A 17,450-nucleotide genomic window follows, 5' to 3' on the forward strand; every position below is an offset into this window, starting at 1 on the left:
TAAAATTAAGAATGTTTTGGAAAGAGAACTTCAAATTTCTTTACCTATACAGAAATGGGAGAGGATTCTTCAATTAGTCAACACATCTTCAATGTGTGCAAGACCTGCTCTGATACAATTTAAGGTGGTTCACAGAGTTCATATGTCAAAAGATAAGTTAGCTCATTTTTATGGTCATATAAATCCTACCTGTGACAGATGTAACTCTGAATGGCTTCGCTGACTGATATGTTTTGGTTTTGCCCACTTTTGGAAAAATATTGGAAATACATTTTTGATACTATTTCTGTAGTTTTAGGTATTGATTTACAACCTCATCCTATTACTGCAATTTTTGGGTTACCAATGTTAGATTCTATTCATCTGTCCTGTTCAGCCCGTCGGTTGATTGCTTTTACTACATTAATTGTCAGAAAATCTATTTTTATTTAAATGGAAAGACTCTGACCATCCTACCACATGGTATTCTGAAATGATATCATGTTTAAATTAAAAAAAAAATTAGGAGTGACATTATTGAACCCTCGGTTAAATTTGATAGGACTTGGGAAACTTTATTCTATGTTTTCACACAATATAAATTGTTCCCTCTCCAGCCATTATAATATTTTTTTTTACCTTTATACGGTGGAACGATTTGATGACAAACAGGGGTCTAAACTGTTGACATTTTTTTGCAGCCCAGATTCTGTTTTGTTTTGTTTTGCTTACTTTAGTTAAGGGTTTTTTTGGTTTTTTTTGTTTGTCTTTTTTTAATATATACAAATACTCTTTTAACTGTTTATCTATATTTACATAGAGACTGGGAGGTCTATGCCCAATATGTATTTTGACACTGGATTTATATTTAGGTTACATTTGTTGTTAATGTAATCCTGATCCCTATGTATTAATATCACTGTTATGTTTATCTTTTTTTTTGAAAATTTAATAAACATATTTAAAAAGAAAGAATGATTACAAATGTGAAAAACAAAAAGATAGATGAAATATAATGTGGGGACTAAGATTATCCTGTTTGAGATGAAAATTTGAAAAGCAGAATCTATCTATACATAACTAACACTCTGATCTTGCGCTCTTACAGTTTGCATGGTTTTTCTATTTGCACAAAAACGGTACATTATAGCACTACAATTTTTCGCCACCTTACTCACCATTCTCCTGTGCTCAAGTGCAACAAGTTTAAAAGTTATTAAGGTTTAACAATCTTAAAAACCGCGCAAGTGTGGATTGGCCTCCTCTCCTGCCAGTCACCACCACGCAGATTGGTCTCCTCTCCTGTCAGTCATCCGGGACAGCGATGCCCAGGCCGGTATGGCAACGCCGCATTGATTGGCCAGATCCTCTGTCATTCACCGGCGGGGAGAATAAAGCTGAAGGAGCAGAGCGAGCAGAGTTTGTGCATCACTGCTGGCTGGAGCACGGCTGGAGCGGCGTCACCCAGATCCTGGCCCACTGTGAGGCCAACTGTGAGGCCAACTGCTGCCACCTCGAGAACTTGGGGAGGTGAGGACGAAGACTCTGAGGCCAACTCTGAGGCCGACTGCGAGGCCAACTGCTGCCACCTCGAGAACTTGGGAAGGTGAGGAGGGAGAGTGGGGATTGAGGGAGAGGAGGGAGTAGGGAGGGAGAGGGGGGTGGTGGAGGAGGTTAGGAGGGAGAGAGGGGTATAGGGGAGGTGAGGAGTGGGGGAGCTGGGCGACAGAGTGATAGAGGGGGTTAGGGAGGGGAAAGGTATTATGGAGGGAGAGAGGGAGTGACTAAGGGTAGAGGAAATTAGAGGGAGGGAGAGGTGAGGGAGGGATTGGGGAGGGGAGGACAAATGGAGAAAGATCATGGGAAGGTGAGGAGGGATAGTGGGGGGATTGAGGGAGAGGAGGGGGTAGGGAGGAGTGGGGGAGGTAAGGAGGAAAAGTGGGGGAGGAAGGGAATAGAGGGATAGGAGGGGGTAGGGAGGGGAGATGAGGTATGGAGGGAGGGATTGACTGAGGGTATGGGAAAGGTGTGGGAAGGATTGGGGAGGGAAGGAGGAGAGGGGAAAGAAGAGGGAGGATAGAGTGGAGAGAAAGGGAGTTCTGGGGGATGAGGGGAAATAAGCCACGCCTGCACAGTTAGGGGCTATGGGTGAATGGTGGAATATTGGGTTGGGGGGACAGGTTGCATTGGGGGAACGGGTGAGTGGTGGAATTTTGTGTTAGGGCATGGGTTGCATTGGGGGACCAGGCCTCCTGTGTGACTGGGATTCAACGGGTCCCATTTAGTCCAGTATTGTATAAATTTAGATACTGCAGAATTATGATGTACACTGGAATTTGGACTTCAAAGTGCTGGAAACACAAACATTTGGCATGTAATTATGGAAACAGAAGGAATATTAGTTTAGTTTATTATTTTCATGTGTTTCCCCAATCTATTCCTCTCATGATTGTGTACACCTCTATAAGATCATCATTCATCCTTCTGCACTCCAAGGAATGGAATCCTAGCCTGCTCAACCCCCTATAGCTCAGCCCCTTTGAGGCCTGGCAACATCCTTATAAATCTTCTTTGCAGTGTGTCCAGACTGACAACATCTTTCTTATAGCATTGTGCCCAAAACTGAACACAATACTCCAAATGTAGCCAAATATTACTGCAATATGACCTCTCAACCTCTATACTCAATATTCTGACTGATGAAGTCCAAAAGCCTTTTTGACCACCCTATCTAACTGTGAGCCACGTTCAAGGAAATATGTAACTGCACTTCTAAATCCCTTGGCTCTACAACACTCCCCAGGGACTGTGTAGGTTTTGCCCATGTTAGACTTCCCAGAATGTACCCATATTTATTTGAGTTAAATTCCATCAATCGTTCCTCAGCCCACCTGCCCAACCAATCTAGATCCTGCTGCAATTTTTGACAACCATCCTCACTCTCTACAAAACCATCCACTTTTGTGCCATCTGCAAACTTGCTAATCATGCCATGTACATTCTCATCCAAATCATTGACATAGATGACAACCAGGCTTATAGTCTGAAAAGTAACCTTCAACCATCACCCTCTGCTTTGTTCCATGGAGCTAATTTTCTGTCCATTCAGTTATCTCTCCTTGGAACACATGTGCTCCAGAGCAGCCTACCATGTGGAATCCTTTCGAATGCTTTGCTGAAATCCATATATATAATGTCTACAGTTCTGTCCACATTAACTTTTTTGATCATATCTTCAAAAATCTCTTGTGGCTCTCCTCAAGGATAACCATGCTAATTTTTAAGGAGATCTATTCAGTCCTTAGCCACCATTTTACTCTTAATATACCCATAGTATCTCTTGGGATTTATGAAACAAACTCTCTTGGAATAAGTTCATCAGATATTCAGATTTTTGTGGAACAGAAATACATAGCATCAGCACCTGTTTCACATTTCCTACTGGCACATTTAATGAAGTGCTTCATTAGGACCATTATGATACAAAGAGAGACATTTCCACACTATTTCTGGTTTCCTTTGTTGACGTTCAATAAATGCGTTGATTTTAAATTGTATACATCTGCTGGTCCTGGACAAAGCACTGGTGTTTCTCCTAAAAAGCTGAAATAAAAAAAGAAAATGCTGAAAGCACTCAGCGGGTCGGTAGCATCTGTGCAATGAAAAGGACAAGTAATGTTTCTGGTGAATTCCTTCGTCAAAACACATAGAGATTTTTAGCACAATTTGTTTGATTGTACTCAAGTATGGTATGATCTGCCTGGATAGAACATAGAAGAGTACAGCACAGAAACAAGCCCTTCAGCCCAGAATGTCTGTGCCAAATGTGATGCCAAGATAAACAAATCAAATCCAGCAGCAGGTGATTGTTAGCCCTCCATTCCCTTCATACCCATGTGCCTACCTTAAAGCCTCTAAAATGCTACTGTTGTATTGGTCTCCACCATTACCCTTGGCAGGGTTTTCCAAGCACCTACCACTCTCGGTGTGAAGAAACATGCTTTGACCAGCTCTTTAACATTTAGCCCCCATGTCACCTTAAAGCTAGACTTTGACATTTCCTGGGATCATCTACAAACAAATGTTTTCACTGCATCTCTGTATATGTAACAGGCATAAACCAATACCAAATCAAATTTAAGCCCAACCGAGATTCAACTCTTGTTGTAACTATTTCAAACAGCTACTTCTAATCTGAAGTTATAAACAAATGGAAGGAGATGTGGGAATATTTTTTTTTAAAACAGGAGATTTTCCTGACCCAGAGGTCTGGAAGCTGCCAATAAAGTTGGATTGGGTGGACACAAGAGAATGCTGATGTTGATTTACCAAAAAAGGACACAAAGTGCTGGAGTAACTCAATGGGTGAGGCAGCATCTCTGGAAAACATGGATAGGTGACGTATCTGGTCTGACCTTTCTTCAGACTGAAGATGTTGGGGTGGGTGTCTGAAATCACCCAGAAACTCATTTGTGAAAAGGTCAGGACCTTTCCTAAAACCCATTTTCGTAAGCTGGTTTTCACTGGTTGATAAGTACAGTTTCTCTTTTTTTTAATTCCATCAGGCTTTTTAACTTATATGGATGCTCTCTGATGTGTATCCATTAACACTCTTCATGTGAACAGTCATGTCATAAATTTGCAAATAAAATAAGGAATGGGACTGGAAGGATGATGCATTTTGCTTCATGAGGGGTTTGCTGTGGCAGACAAGCTAACCCCTGAGAACGTGAAGGCTTTTCATTTCATGTTAGCAGCAATGTGTAATGGAGTACACAGAGCTCTGAGGATACAATCCATAACAGGCTTCACCTTTGGGAATCTGCAGCTCTGTAAAATCAGCGAGGCTGTTTGTGCTGCTGACAGTCGTCTGCAGAGAGGGAGATGAACCCTGATGTTTGTGCAGAAACTGATGCCTCTGTGACTTGCTTCACACTTTGAATATTGCATATCAAATGTGTGACCTTGAGGTGAACTGAATAGCAAAGGTTGCATGCCATTATGACTATCAACAACTGTAAGCAATGCTGCGTTGAAGTTTAGGTCCAGGTTCACTACTATCACATGGACTGAGATACAGTGAAAAACTTTGTTTTGCATAATCTCCAAACAGATTATTTAGTATTATACATAAATATAGTCATGTCAAACTCAAGTTCCATAAATAGAGCAAAGGGGAAGGGAGATACAAAGTACAAAATAAAGTTCTCAGCATTGTAATGTTCTAGTTCCATAGACAAAGGCCAATGCTCACAATGGGGTAGGGGTGAATAGGACTAGCTTTTGAAAGCCTGATCACAGTAAGGAAGAAGAAGTTGGCTGGAATATGTGGTGTAACATTAGTCCAGTGATGATTCCTATCTCTTATGTTGTCATAGATGGCTAGACTGTCATATGTTGATAGAATGGAGCGGCTGGGCTTGTATACTCTGGAAATTAGAAGAATGAGAGGGGATCTTATTGAAACGTATAAGATTATTAAGGGATTGGACATGCTAGAGGCAGGAAACATGTTCCCGAAGTTGTGGGAGTCGAGAACCAGGGGCCACATTTTAAGAATCAGGAGTAGGCCATTTAGAACGGAGATGAGGAAAAACTTTTTCACCCAGAGTTGTTAATCTGCGGAATTCTCTGCCTCAGAAGGCAGTGGAGGCCAATTTTTTGGATGCTCTCAAGAGAGAGTTAGATAAGATAGCGGAGTCAGGGGATATGGTAAGAAGACAGGAACGGAGTACTGAAGGTGGATGATCAGCCATGATCACAGTGAATGGCGGTGCTGGTTTGAAGGGTCAAATGGCCTACTCCAGCACCTAATGTCTATTGTCTATTGTCTATTTTCCATGGGAATGACAAAGAAATTCCTGAAACCCTCAAGCGCAAAGATTGTTTCGACTTTTTCTCAGGAAATTACAAGCTCTTGCAATGAAGATACACCATCTGCGTGAACACCATGTTTCTTGCAAACGCTGCACAGTTGGACATTAATCATTTTCATTTCCAACATTTCATTTGGTGCATGCCCAAGGATTTCGCAAGTGGCTGTGTAATGGGCCTGTCCCACTTAGGCGTCTTTGTAAGCGACTGCAGAAGACTATGCAGTCGCCACATGTTCGCGTGTGATTGCTGGGTAGTCACCTTCATGGTCGTGAGGAGTTCCCACATTCTGGTAACTAGTCGCGGCCACATTATGGTCGCCATGAAAAGTAGCAAGAATTCACGTGCCGTAGGTAGATCGCTAGGTGGTCCTAGTGGGTTGCCAGGAGGTCGAAGGTTCTCGTAGGTTGTAGCTGGTGCTGACCGGTGAATTTCAGTGGGTCATTGGGAAAAAAAAGGAAGCAGTAGTTTTCAGAACCAAGCATAACCGACTGGTAATGTTAATGTCCACCGAGCTTCACAGCCGTGTATCTCTGGCTTCTTAAAAGTTGTCTCCACTCCTTCTCCCCCCCCTTCTCCCTTCTCCCCCCTTCTCCCCCCTTTCCCTCCTCAGGGTTGCCAATATTGGGTGAGAGTTGGGAGTGAGAAATTGCGAGAGACCACAACCGAGGGAGCGTAGCGACCGGGGGTGGGGGAGGGTGGGGGAGAGGGGTGTCCCCCCCTCCCATTGGTATGGAGCTTTGGCATTTTTCAACTTGAAATTGTGCCATCTGGTGTATAATGTAGCGAGTCTAACTTAGCTATGAATAAGGTTAGGCTAAATTACATTCCTAATTACATTCCACAGTAGAGCCAGGCTCTGATCAACAGGTGCAACACATGAATGATTTTAGTGTATTCATGTATGGAAATCAGATTATAATCAAGCACTTGGCCCATGTTGACCATCAGAAAAATGGAATGGATAATAGTTATTACGCGAGTCAGTATCAGCTTAGCCATATGAATAAGATGTAGGCTAAATTACAAATGATAACCTCCTCACATTCCCCTACAGTAGAGCCAGGCTTCTTGATCAAACAGCATCTGAATCAGTTTTCAGCACATGAATGATGTTCAATTAATAAAACAACGAGTGTTTCTATTCAAACCCGTCAAAGGAATTTGAGGGGAGGGGGGGGGTTAGAAATAGTCAGTGAGGTAAACAAACATAATAGTTGAGTGGCAAATGACAATGGTGCTACCAATATTTAACTGAAGGAAATAATGGGTTATCGGAGATGTATTTTGTGACAGACAGCCTGATGCCTTGCATATCATTTTAATATTACACTTATCCCATCCCCCTGGACATTCCGGATTCATAAATTAAAGTTTTGTCAACTAATTACAAATAAGGCTAATTACAAATCAATAACATTAGCCAACTCCAAAACACGAAGCGCTGAGTATTGGGATCCAGACATCATGGACAACTGGCCTCAGCTCTCCGCTCATATCTGGCAGTGCTCTACATCTGAACCAGCGGCCTTGGAGCGTTTTTGAAAGTGGGGGAGCTGAGTGATTACTGATCATTGGTCTTGGGGGTACCCAGCGAGGAAATGGAGGAACCAAGTGGGGGTAGGGACATTTTGAAATTTGATGTATTAAAATCATGTTTTAGTGCATTGTAGAAGTATGATGTCAATGTTTTTTGTTTTAAGTATTTTTAAGAGGTAACATTTTAAGGGATAACTTTTTCCACACATTGTTCCTTACTGTAAGGAGAAAAAGATGATTGAAGGTATTTGCAGGTAAATTATAATATGTTTCCAGATGTTCTTCAATATTGCTAAATATTACATCAAGTTTTAAAATTATCTAATTAAGTGGGTGTATTGGACAAGCCGCCAGAGGAGGTAGTTGAAGCAGGGACTTGCCCAACATTTTAGAAACAGTTAGACTGATACATGGATAGGACAGGTTTGGAGGGATATAGACCAAAAGCAGGTGTAGCTGGGACATGTTGGCGGGGGTGGGCAAGTTGGGCCGAAGGGCCTATTTTCGCAATATATCACTCTATGACTACATTATACCTCCACCATACATGAATGCTTCAAAATCAAGTGGTTGAGTTTCATTGCCATATACTCAAGCATAGAAACATAGAAAATAGGTGCAGGAATAGGCCATTCAGCCCATCGAGCCAGCATTGCCATTCAAAATGATCAGGACTGTTCAACTAAAATCAGTATCTCTTTCCTGTTTTTTCCCCATATCCATTGATTTCGCTAGCCCCAAGAGCTAAATGTAACTCTCTCTTGAAAACATCCAGTGAATTCTACAGATTCACAACTCTGGGTGAAGAAAGTTTGTCCTCGTCTCACTTCTAACTGGCCAACCTTTTATTCTTAAACTGTGACGCCTGGTTCTGAACTCCCCAAACATGGGGAGCATTTTTCCTGCAGTTACAGTAAGTGAAAATCTAGCAGGCATGCAGGATGCTTTCTCCAACCACCCCCATTTGAAGACCACTATCTTCCACCGCTTCTACCCAGTGCTTGGTCCAGCAGCCACTGGTTGTCCTCCAGGATGCACCGAGCCGCAGCCTGGTCCATGCCGGTCACCAGGGCAAATTCGGCACAGAGACTCTTATGGCAGCGCCGTAACGCTTCCGACACCTCGGACGGCCTGGGACTTGCACTGAGGCTGCTCCATGGCCGATGCTGCAGCGAGTGACTCGCTAGCCCGGCAAACACTCGCCAGCCCCGGCTCCCCGTTCGCATCTCCCCTCCTCTCTGTCCCCGTCACCCCTCTCTTTTAAAGGACTTACATGACCCTTCCCGTACACTGTGCTTTCCCATCTTAACTGCTCCAACCAATTCACCATGGTGGTGTCTGTATCCATGCAGTTGATATCACTCAGTTTTGAAATTCTTGTGAAGAAGCACAGAATGTTCTCATCTGACAGAGCGTTACAGTTGCCGGTTTTTCAGGCAACTGCCGCCGATTTGATAGTCGCCGGCAGTAGACTGAAAAATCACCTAAGTGGGACAGGCCCATTAGTCTTAGGTTTGTTACAAGATGTACAAGATAATGGACTGTTTTGCCAGTTATGGAAAACAGCTACATTCCTAGATCTAGCCTACAGTGGCCTCACAGTGCCAGAGACTCGTGATTAGTATAGTTTAGTTTATTATTGTCACGTGTAGCGAGGTTCAATCCTGACCTAGGATGCTGTCTGTGTGGAATGTGTTCATTCTTCCTGTGACCGCGTGGGTTTCCTTCGGGTGCTCCGGTGTTCTTCCACATCCCAAAGACATGGGAGTTTGTAGGTTAATTGGCATTTGGGAATTTTCCCTAGTGTGTAAGCGAGTGAAGAAAATAAAGTTGGATTAGATTATTGCATGATAATTGCAAATGGGTGGTTAAAGATCAGCATGAATTTGATGGGCCCAAGTTCCTATTTCCATGCTGTATCTTTCTCTCTTGTCCGTCACAATCTGTACTGAAAAGCATTAAAACTTACAGGACAAATTTCAACATGCAATGACCCGACATGATTTTGAGTGGCAATTGAAGCTGTTAGCTAGTCAGACTGTGTGACAGGTTTGACACAAGGAACTATAGATGCTGGTTTACAAAAAAAAGACACAAAGTGCAGGAGTAACTCAACGGGTTAGTCAATATCTCGGGAGAACATGGATGGGTGTTGTTTGGGTCAAGGCCCTTCTTTAGACTGATTGTGGTAACAGGGTGAAATCTGGTAGACAGATGGGGCCGGGGCAAAGCCTTGCAAGTGATAGGTGGATACAGATGAGGGGGATTTCATTGGCAGATGGTTGGACGAAGGTCAGAGATGAAAAGACAAAACATGGTGAGAAGAGGAGATAAGCAAAGAAGAGGTATGAAATGTGAAGCCAGAAGATGGGAAATAGGTGTAAGCGGATGGGCAAAGGGGAAAGGGGGCAGGATTGTTGGAGAAATGGGTGCGCATCCGTGGAGCAAAAGAGAGAGTGGGGGAAATGTAGAGTGAGGGTTGTTGTTTGCAAGTTAGTTATCTAAAATTTCAGAATTTAATGTTCATTCCGTTGGATTGCAAGCTACCTAAGCAGAATATAAGGTACTGTTGCTACTCAGATCAAATTATGTTAAAATAATAGTGTTTCCAAATATACAGAGAATTTCTACTTCCTCGTGTAAGTGAGTCAATGATGACGTCACCAATTTAAAATTAGTTTTGATTAGCACCATGGTTGACACAGATCCTGTTGGCCAAATGGCCTATGTTCCTGTACTGTTCTAATCTTTAGGTGCGAGTCCTCCCATGGAATACATATTTGGCAGCGCTTGAACAATTATACATAAGAGATCTATTCACTCATGGAGACTACGTCACACGAGCACTCATCATTTTATTTCCTAGGAATCTCTTAAATTACTCAAGAATAAGGTGATGAGGTGCAAATTTTGAAAAAGCACAGTTAAGTATTTGAAGTAGATAAGTGACATGACAAGAGTGTGACTTAGAAGCATTTGGTATAATTTAATTTTGAATGGACAGTGTGGTTTTCTGTGGACAAACATATTTGGTTCTCTCGTTTATCTATAAACATTTTTAATCAGTATGTGTTAAAGCCCTGTCCCACGGTGTGAGTTCATTCCAAGAGCTCTCCCGAGTTTGCCCTGATTTGAACTCGGAGATTTACGGTAATGGCCACTCGTCGGTACTCGGGGCTCTCGATGACATTTTTCAACATGTTGAAAAATCTTCACGCGTCTTCCCATGCTTACCTGCCATTAGCGAGTCTTCCTGAGTACCTGCCGTTAGCTTTACGAGCCGCTAAGAGATGTCCCCGAGCTTCGACGTACCCGCTACGTTCATTCTCCGTGCTTACCATGAGTTTGATTTTTTTTCAACTCGAGAGAGCTCTTGGAATGAACTCATACCATGGGACAGGGCTTTTAACCTGATGATATGTGTTTGCACAGAGCCTTAAAAAGACAATCTTTTGAGCCTCACATGTATTTGCCAGTGAATAATACTTTATGATTTAGGGTTAATTGATGAAGTTAAGACAGCTGTAAAGTGCTTTGGGACATCATGACAGAAATATGAAAAGTATCCTCTAAATGCAAATCCTTTTACTTTGAGTGATGTGAAAGGACCTCCTGGTAGTATAATAGGCCGACTTTCGCACATAATTTGTGCAATTGAATGGATGTGTGCAAACAGCTGATTGAACAACTGTGATTCCAGGCAATTTGAGTTTCAATTCAATTTTGAGAAATAATAGCTGACTATGACCATGATTTAGTTTTGTGAAAGATCTTAAACAATGGCCGCAGGTTATTATGAAGGAATACACATACCCTTGCAAACTAAACACTTGCAGCGATCGACGATCCCACGATCGGGGTGGTTGAAGCTCCTGTGGCTTGGAGCTCCCGTATTTGGTCCATAACCAAGGGACCGCAAGCCCCATGATGTTAATAGCAGTGGCTTAGATTTTGCACGATGTTATAACTTTGATAAAACTTGCCAGGCTTTGTCCTGTCCCCACCTCTCTTCCAGCTTTCTTCCCCGTACTACAATCCGTCTGAAAGAAGTGTCCCAACCTGAATTATTGCCTATCATATCCTCCAGAGTTGCTTGTTGACCCATTTAATTACCCCTGCATTTTGTGTCCTTTTTGGGAACCAGCTTCTGCAGTTCTTTGTGTCTCCAGCAACTGTTTTTTGTCCTGTCCTCTGGGGCTGACTTTACAGAGTTTGTACATTCTCGCTGTGACTACATGGATTTGCATCCAGGTGTTCCAGATTCCTCTCACATCCCAAAGACGTGTAGGTCGGTAGATTAACCAGCTGCTGCAAATTACCACAAGGATGCAGGTGTGTTCTAGAATGAGTGGTAGAATGAGTGGTAGAATAGAACAGATAAAAATTTGGGCAGAATGAAATGGAATCAGTATAGAATTAGTGTAAATTAGCCATCTTGACTATGTCTTGCCACTGGATCCAGATAGGCCGGTACGAGAGAGTGAGGCTGACAATTTGCGCAACTCTCCCTCACTTTAATCCATGTCAAGCGCAAGTCATGACTTCAGGACCCGTACAGCCCAACTGGGTGAAGCAAGATCACCACAGGAGCGCGTGCAGAAACGCATCGCAGAAGCTTAGAGGAAACGCGCCGCTCTCAAGGCTCGAGCCCCTTCAACGTCTACTGCAGCGCCCACCCAACTGGGACCCATATGCGGGCGAGCCTTTCGGGCCCGGATCGATCTCACCAGTCACCTCTGGACCCACAAACTAAAACACTGAAGTCATGGTCTTGTTCGACTCCGAAGGACGAACAACAACAACAGTGTAAATGATGCTTGATGGTTGGCATAGATTTGGTGAGCTGAAAGGGTTGTTTCTGCAACTTCTGACTGTATGGCCTATTAATTTCCTCCTGTGACAGAGCTCAGGATAGAATTACTGTTTGAGGAGTCTAATGTCTGATGTTCAAGCATGGTGGCCTGTTCAATGTTGCTGGTATAGAGTAACTGGGGCCTCAGTGCAGAGGATATCATTCTGGGAGAGGATGTTGATGTTGGTTCATTAATCCTTCCCATGCCTAATGCATTATAATGATCACTGTCCTCTTACAGGCTTCTGAGATCTGCATTCCTACCCCAGGGCACAAGAAATATACCAGCAATGCTGAAATGTGTTTTTTTTTTAGATAAACTAAATAGAAATTAAAATAATTAAGCCGTAAAACAGAAAGATAGAGAGGAAGGAAAAAACATGTTTCTCTTTCAGAATTGTGATTGCCCTTAATCATCTTGAACACGAATAAAAGTAACAGGTGTAATTAGGATGGCTCGTTTGCACAGCTGGTTGAGCTGATGCCTCACAGCGCCAGAGACTTGAGTTTGTTCCTGACCTCGGGTGCTGTCGGTATGGAATTTTCATGTTCTCTCTGTGAATTTTCACATTGTATTTGCTCCACCATCTTCTCCGAATAGTACCCAGTATCCAGTAAACCACGGAGAGTCCTTGCTGCAGCATGAGTTTTCTCGTCTAGGTGCTCCGGTTTCCTCCCACATCTCAAAGATTTGTGGATTTTAAGGTTAATTGGCCTCTGTAAATTGTCATTTGTGTGTGGTTGTGAAAGTGGGATAACATAGAACTAATGTGAGTAGACACAAAATGCTGGAGTAACTCAAAGGGTGAAGAAAGGAAAAGACAGTAGGCTGTGGGAGAGCTGGGTAGCGGGGAAGGAGGGAGAAACCAAGGACTACCTGAAATTGGAGAAGTTAATGTTCATACCGTTGGGGTGTAAACTACCCAAATTAAATATGAGGTGCTGCTCCTCCAATTTGGAGTGGGACTCACTCTGCAGTATTTAAGGAGTAGCTAAATGAACATCCGAATCATTATAGCATGGAAGGCAATGGATCATGCACTGCTTTGTGGGATTATATACATAGGTATATAAATCTACACTGACCATTGATAACCAGTTCATTATTGTGAAGGCAGTGAGTAGAGGATTTGTCTATTGGTCTGACATAGACATACTGTATATATGTAGAAGACAAATAAAGATCAAACAACTGTAAATGATGGAAATCCGCAATAAAACCAGAAATTACTAGGAACACAGCACTGTGGGCAGTTCTGGTCTATCAGTTTAGATCCTTGCCTTGGAACAAACAGCAGAAGGAACTTTGTTTCACCTTTACTGTTTCTTTCTCCAACTTTACACTCCATTTTATTTTCACACTTAGCCCTGAATGGGTCTGAAGGAAGGCAGGTGGCTCTTCAGGTTTTCCTGTTACATCTGAGGTTGTGAAGGGAATGGGCCAAACACGATCAAATGGGATTAGTTTAAATGGGGCATTTTGGTCAGCATTGATGAGTTTGGCTGAATGCCCTGTGTAATCTAAGATTCTATGATCTTGTTCGACTCCGAAGGACGAACAACAACAACAGTGTAAATGATGCTTGATGGTTGGCATAGATTCGGTGAGCTGAAAGGGCTGTTTCTGCAACTTCTGACTCTGTATGGCCTATTAATTTCCTCCTGTGACAGAGCTCAGGATAGAATTACTGTTTGAGGACTCTAATGTCTGATGTTCAAGCATGGTGGCCTGTTCAATGTTGCTGGTATAGAGTAACTGGGGCCTCAGTGCAGAGGATATCATTCTGGGAGAGGATGTTAATGTTGGTTCATTAATCCTTCCCATGCCTAATGCATTATAATGATCACTGTCCTCTTACAGGCTTCTGAGATCTGCATTCCTACCCCAGGGCACAAGAAATATACCAGCAATGCTGAAATGTGTTTTTTTTTTTAGATAAACTAAATAGAAATTAAAATAATTAAGCTGTAAAACAGAAAGATAGAGAGGAAGGAAAAAACATGTTTCTCTTTCAGAATTGTGATTGCCCTTAATCATCTTGAACACGAATAAAAGTAACAGGTGTAATTAGGATGGCTCGTTTGCACAGCTGGTTGAGCTGATGCCTCACAGCGCCAGAGACTTGAATTTGTTCCTGACCTCGGGTGCTGTCGGTATGGAATTTTCATGTTCTCTCTGTGAATTTTCACATTGTATTTGCTCCACCATCTTCTCCGATCAGTATCCAGTATCCAATAAACCACGGAGAGTCCTTGCTGCAGCATGGGATTTCTCGTCTAGGTGCTCCGGTTTCCTCCCACATCTCAAAGATTTGTGGATTTTAAGGTTAATTGGCCTCTGTAAATTGTCATTTGTGTGTGGTTGTGAAACTATAACTCTATCTAACCAATGTCACTCAAATTCTTGCTCATACATCATCGATATGATAATGGCAGACACAAAATGCTGGAGTAACTTTTTTTAGAGATACGGCATGTAAACAGATTCTTTGGGCCACTGAGACCCACCGACCACCGACCACCCATTCATACTAGTTCCATGTTATCCCACTTTCTCGTCCATTCCCTACACATGTGGCATTTTTTCACAGAGACCAATGAACCTATAATCCCGCTTATCTTTGGGATGTGGGAGGAAACCAGAGCATCCGGATGAAACTCACGTAGCCACCGGAAAACTCTGCAAAGACAGCACCCAAGGTCAGGATTGCACCCAGATCTCTGGCACTGTAAGGCAACAGCTCTACCCGCTGTTCCACTGTGCTGCTCCTGTCTTCCACTTTCACAGTTACTAGACTTGCCTTTTTATTCGGAATGTATTTGAAAGCATTACTGTTGTTCTCTTGTTTACACCTCAGAGTTGCTGCAGTTATTTGTGGGCTTCTCAGGCTCATTTTAACAAGGCAGTGATGTAGCCACTCAATGACCCCTTGAGAATATCATTGAATCTTCACCACCATCTCATCCTTGATACCAGAGTAATGTGTTTACTCAGTTTTGTTCTTAACCTCCAAGTCCATTGCAGACACATGGTGAAACATGAAGAGTTCAAACAATATGTGTTTGCTGGCTCATCATAAATGGCTTTTTAAACATTACATGTACTTTGTTTCTCTTTCCACAAATGCTGCCTGATATGAATTATAGAGCCATCAAGCACAAAAACAGGATGACCAAGTTGACCAAGAAGTACCTATGTATCTAATCCCACACAACAGTGCTTGATCCATTGCCTTCCATGCTTTAATGATTTGGATGTTCATTTAGCTACTCCTTAAATGCGTGTGTCTCTGCTCCATCAGCATTTCAGGTTAATACTCAGCATCCAGTGAAGTTCAGGCACAGACAGATTCCTTACTATAACTTCAATAGCAAGGGACACCAAAGGAAAACCTAGCAAACTCAAGTAACTCAGTGGGTCAGGCCGCATCTTTGGAGGGAATGGATAGGCATAGCTTCCCAACCCGAAACGTTGCCTATCCATGTCATCCAGATATGCTGCCTGACTTGTTGAGTTACTCCAGCACTTTGTGTCATTGATCTAGTTAATTGCCTTGTGAAAGAACTATATTTATCAGCACCATGAAAATAATTCAAACATTTTAAAATTTATTATGAAGTAAATGCAGATCAATATGAAAAGCATTACAACATTTATTGTTAAAAGAGATAGAAAAATAAATATATGTGAACTGTGCGACCAAAGAAAAAACATTCAAAAGAAATATCAGGTTCATCAGCATCTAAATGAAGGTTAATATTTGAAGTTTACCCCATTGACACAATTGTATTGATGAGAGCCAACAAGCGGCGTTTTTTTAAGCCTGATAAAAAATACACACAAGTAAAAAAAAGGTCGGCATGGAAAAAATTGATATTTTACTCGTATGTAGGTCGTAGGTAGGTCGTAGTAGGTCGTGATGGTAGTCGTAGGTAGTCGTAGATAGTCATAGGTAGTCGTAGGTTGGTAACTGGCCCGAGAAAAAATGCAAACATGACATAATTTTATCATGTGATCATTTTCCACTCGTAGCTAGTCGTGGTTGGTCTTAGGTGTGGAAGACTGAGGTCAAGGGGGGGTCGTAGGAGGTCATAGACATAGTCGTAGGAGGTCGTACACATAGTCGTAGGAGCTCGTAGACATAGTAGGAGGTCGTAGACATAGTCATAGGAGGTCCTAGACATAGACGGAGGTCGTAGACATAGACGTAAGAGGTCATAGGAGCTCTTTTACTTCGGCGTGCTTGACTTTTTTTTTCAACTCGTCCAGGGTTTTCTAAACTCATGGATTAGGTAGTCCAATTGGGGCAGGCCCTTAACTAGGACTTCCCCAGTGGGTAAAGCTGACCTTTGTTCCCTCACAGAACAAGAGAGTGGAAGGAAGTAAAATGTTTTCAATGTTTTAGCACATGAGTGCCATTCCTGCTTGCTTTGTCACTGGTAGAGCTGCTGTCCCACAGCACCAGAGACCCTGATCTCGGGTGCTGTCGGTGTGGAGTATGCATGTTTTCCTTGTTACCACATGGGTTTTCTCTGGGTGCTCAGGTTTCTTCACGCATCCCAATGGCGTGTAGGCTTGCAGGTTAATTGGCCTCTGTAAAATTGACCCGAATGTGTCAGATGAGAATGCGGGATAACATAGAACTAGTGTGAACGGTAATCGATGGGCGATGTGGACTCAGCGCGTCGAATGGTCTGTTTCCATGCTGTATCTCTGAAACTAAACAAAAACCTCATTTAACCCATAGCTCTGAAAACTTTGTTCTAACTGGAAATATTCTTAAAGATAGAATAGAATAGAATAGTTTCTTTATTGTCATTGTAACATGGGCCATGTACAACGAAATTTAAAATGTCAGCCAGTCAGTGCAGCATTCAAACATTTCTAAAGCTAACGAAACATCCACGGTAAAATAATAAAGATAAGCAAATAAATAAAAATCACAGACAAAGCACGCATACACACCCAACCCTCCATCCTTCTGTCGATTTCACCGTTACCACAGTCCCTTAGTCTGTATCGCCCCTGCGTTCCTTGGCGGCCACATTTAGTACTTTTATAGCAGTGGGGTAAAAACTGTTTTTTAGTCTATTTGTCCTTGTCCTTGTGGATCTGTACCGTCTGCCTGACGGCAACAGTTCAAACAGGGAGTGTCCGGGGTGGGAGATGTCCTTTATTATATTCTGGTTTTTTTTATTGCAGCGG

The sequence above is a fragment of the Leucoraja erinacea genome, chromosome 9 (assembly GCF_028641065.1).
Source record: "Leucoraja erinacea ecotype New England chromosome 9, Leri_hhj_1, whole genome shotgun sequence".
In the NCBI taxonomy this organism is placed as follows: domain Eukaryota; kingdom Metazoa; phylum Chordata; class Chondrichthyes; order Rajiformes; family Rajidae; genus Leucoraja; species Leucoraja erinaceus.